General features: G+C 50.6%; 1 pseudogene; it reads left to right on the top strand.

Annotated features, from left to right (window-relative positions):
- Positions 1-838: 838 nt before the first annotated feature.
- On the top strand, positions 839-3,000 carry LOC122334669 (annotated as a pseudogene).
- The last annotated feature ends 1,132 nt before the right edge of the window (positions 3,001-4,132 follow it).

Consider the following 4,132-nt stretch of genomic DNA (forward strand, 5'->3'; position numbering starts at 1 on the left):
TTTTGCTAAAACCCATTTGGCGACACCCATAAGTAGGTTAGGGCCTATTCAACCCTCAGGTGACTTAACTCATCACACCAACATAGTAAAACCAACCATTAGGTATCAGGCTTAACAGCATCACACTTTGTCAACTTTGTTTACAGTGTAAGCAACTCTCTCTTCTCTCCCTTCTTGTTCTCTCCTCTGATCTGACTGCTGCTGCTGCTTCTGAGATCGCACCTGTGGGAACCAGGAAAGCAAAGAATTTAATTTGAGACATTTCTGATCAGTATCGGGTGAAACTTGACGACATTGTTTCAAATTGTTCATGCTCACAAACCTTCCCTTCTCAGCGTGTTATCCTACTCCAGCCGAAACCAAAGTCGATCGACGAGGAATCGTAAACACGACCCCAGGAACAATCTACTTGGTGCACGGAGTCAATCTAACCAACTAAAAGCTAACACTGTCATTGCTATTGTTTTATCCTCGCCGGAGGAGATTCTAATGGCAATCGCAGTCTTAGTACTTAGAAATCCCCATTTAGAAACTCCTAAAAGCATCCTCTAACTTAGGGAAAGAGACAGTGATAGAGCCTAACCCCTCCTTCCTTTGACCAGGAAAGAGTGTGTTACCTCCCCCCTCTCTCTCTCTCTCTCTCTCTCTCCTCTCTATCTCCCTCTCTTACGTCTCTTACAGGTAGCTCCTCCCTTTCTAAAAAAAAAAAAAAGGAGAAGAGAAGAAGCAAGGACCGCCTGTTACAGGAGAACGAAACGCCCAGCTATCCCTTCTTCCTGTTCTGTGTTGTCTTCTGTTCTCTGTCGTCCTGTGTGTGGTTACTAATTGTCTCCCAGAAACGCCAGTTAGAAGCACACCCACCAGAGGATTACAGTCACAGAGAACCACACCCACCTGACACCTCACATTTAGCATCAACTGACACCAAACATCTACACCTCTGTCTTTCCTTGCTGTTGTCTGTTCTGCCTTGTTTGGTTGTTATTTTCTTCCAGGTCTGTGTCAGTCACGTTCCCCCTCGCCGCACCAAAACATGTCTCACACAGCAGACAACGTTGGTCACTGGGAAGACCTGGAAACATGGCTAAGTGTTGCAACCAGCAGCCTCCTACCCAAGGCCGCGGAAACACTAAAGCATCAGACCCAGGAACAGCTGGATAACAACCTAACGAGCCTAATGGAACAGGACCCAAGCCAAGGCTACAACCACAAAGAGCTAGCAAAGATCACCTGCTCCCTAAGTCACACCCTCATCGCTACCCTCAAACTGAGTGACAGGCACGCCGCCGATCTCCAACAGGAGCTGACATGCGCACAGCGACGCATCAAACAGCTGGAACTGGAGGCTCAGGAACTACAGGAAAAGCTGGATGAGGAGAGAAAGGACCCAGAGGAGATTACCACGCTCAAAGCCTTGCTAGCAGCTTCCACACAAGAGGTGAAACAAACCAAAAGAGACTTTGACAATGCTGCCAACAACCTCCAGTGCACGCAGAACAGCTACTGGAGAAGGCAAAGACTGACATTAGAGACAAGGCCGGCAGAATCAAAGCCCTCGAAGCTCACTTGAACGAGTCAAGGAATCAGATCAGCCGCCTAGAACAACAGCTGGACTACGCCAAAGAGAATCCGACGGTGTCAAGGAGGAACTCAGACACGCCTACGACCTGCGCGCTGAGCCACTGAGGACACGGGAGGCACCAAAGTCACCCCTGCCAAGTAGGACCGGGTCTCCTGTTCTTGTAGAGGCAAGTGAACAAAGGGGGAAAGAGGCGATGCTGAAACACTCACCAGCTCCTCTGAAGAGACATACCTCGCGAGAAGGCCAAGAGAAACGGACCCAGCCAGCCAAAGAGCATCACACGGCCTGGACCTAAAAGACCTCGACAAGATCGCCAGGAACATCGTCAAGTTCACCCCAGGTGTGCCAAGTAGTCCAGATGTTCCAACCTATCTGCAGGACGTCGAATTCCATCTGGAAGTAAGACCTCACGTCACTGATATAGATAGACTCTATTTACTGCGAGCAACATCAAGCCCTGATGTACGCAGTTTCCTAGACCGCAACCAGCCCAGACAAAGACTGATTACCACCTGCTCCGAGAGGCTCTCATCAATGAATTTGATGACCCAGAGTCAGAACAAGGACTAGTAGCCGCCCTGGAGATCAGACAAGGCCGCCATGAGCCTCCACAAGCCTACTACAGCCGACTCAGGAGAGCATACTGGAACTCGTAACGAGCCCGAAATGGAACAAGACATGAACTTTAAGACTCTCTTCCTCAGGAATCTACATCCTGGGGTAAGCCACCATCTAGGCGTGCTTGCATGTCCGCGCACAATGACCATTCAGCAGCTGCGCGATTTCAGCACACAAAGCCTACAGCAAACAGAAGATGGCTGCAGAGAAAGGCGCTAAAGCTCCGACGGTCCTCGACTTCAACACACAAAGTCACAGACTGCCTCTAGAGGGTGCCCAACATCAAGACAGCTTCAAGTCGTCAAGAAAGAGTGGAACGCGTCCCACAGAGAGCAAGACTTCCACGCAGGTACCAGACCCAAGCAGAGAAACGGCCGCTGGGATGGACCACGTGAACGACAGCGCCGCCTGGGACGCCACTGGGAAAAGTCATGGGACAGTTCAAGACCGCAGGAAGGTCAGTGGGAGAGATCGTGGAATCAGTCAACCTCCTTTAGAAACCAAAGGGGGAAGAGCTCCTGGGATGGCAACGGAACCTCCATGGGAAGAGCACAAACACACCCTGGAGCAACCAGCCCAAGGAATCGACTTAAAGAACTTTCAAACTGAATCCACACAAGAGCAAAAGACATCACCGTTTTTTCTCACAAGAACTGATGAAGAGCATGATGAGAGAGTTTTTCCAGCAAATGAAGGAAGATTGGAAGTGGGAAAAGAAAGAGAAGCCGGATTCAGCCTGACTGGCAGCCGGACGAGACAGCAGCGACCACCCGACCCAACCAGACACAGAGAATAGCACTTCCTCCCGCACACTCAAAGAACCATAATGACCATAACTTCAGATGGACGAGAAATCCTACCTGAAACCCCAGCAATCGAAGTTAGCCCCTAACTCACCATATGATGCTTCAAACCACGGCATCATCCAACAAACACCTGCCGCTGAAACCACTCTGGTTCCTGAAAGTGCTGTCCTGGTCGAAGTCTGCCACTCGTCCGAAGAACTGCAGATCAGCCCTGATATCCTCCCCATCTCATCCCAAACTCCAGTCCCTCAACTCCTGGGTGATCTCATTGAGAGAGGTATGGCAAGAAAGTTTTACCTCTCCATCATCATCGAACGCCACATCAGGTCGAAGCCCTTCTGGACACAGGAGCTGACATCACACTAATGTCAGCAGAACTCCTCGGAAAAATCCAGGAAGGAGCAAAGACATTAAATGGCCCCTCAAACTTCAAAGATGTGAGCTGAACCTTCAAGCATACTCCCACACGGGTCTACAACTGACACAAGTGGCCCCAATCCACCTAACAGTGGGTCCGATGAACCTCATCCACCCAGTTTACATCTCACCCCTTAAGACTTACCCACTGCTAATCGGAAAGGACCTGCTTAATCGCTTTAAGCCACTAATAGACTTTAAGCACTTGAAGTTGTGGACACAAGTCCGTGAACCTCTGCCCTTCCAGTCAGTAAACGTTCAGGAGTTGCAGTGCCAAGCCACAGACACCACTGCCCGTTTACAGACCGCCGAGGCAATGTCAAGGTCACAAGCAATTTCAAGTTCAAGCAGCAAGAACCACGACAAAGACTTCAACGACCAAACAGATGCCCTCGCTAAAGCAGGTGCATTACATGGAGAGTCCTGGACGCTCCATTCCCACCCACCCAACCCAGCTGTGGCAGCCATCACCCGCGCCTACACGCCACTGGCGCTTGCGATCCCCACCTCCTCCCCGTATCTCCATCTCGCCACAGTTTGCTGCTGGACGATCTCAGTACCCTTCTGCGTCGGATCCAGCACTGCAAACCATCAGTGCACACATTTCTGACCCAGCTACCGCCCACGTTTCTGCCTTCAACCTAGCCACCTCCTCTGACCTCCGCCACCTGCACTCCATCATGCACATGCTGCATCTCAAAGACGGCGT

The sequence above is a fragment of the Puntigrus tetrazona genome, unplaced genomic scaffold, assembly GCF_018831695.1.
Source record: "Puntigrus tetrazona isolate hp1 unplaced genomic scaffold, ASM1883169v1 S000000616, whole genome shotgun sequence".
NCBI classification, from domain to species: domain Eukaryota; kingdom Metazoa; phylum Chordata; class Actinopteri; order Cypriniformes; family Cyprinidae; genus Puntigrus; species Puntigrus tetrazona.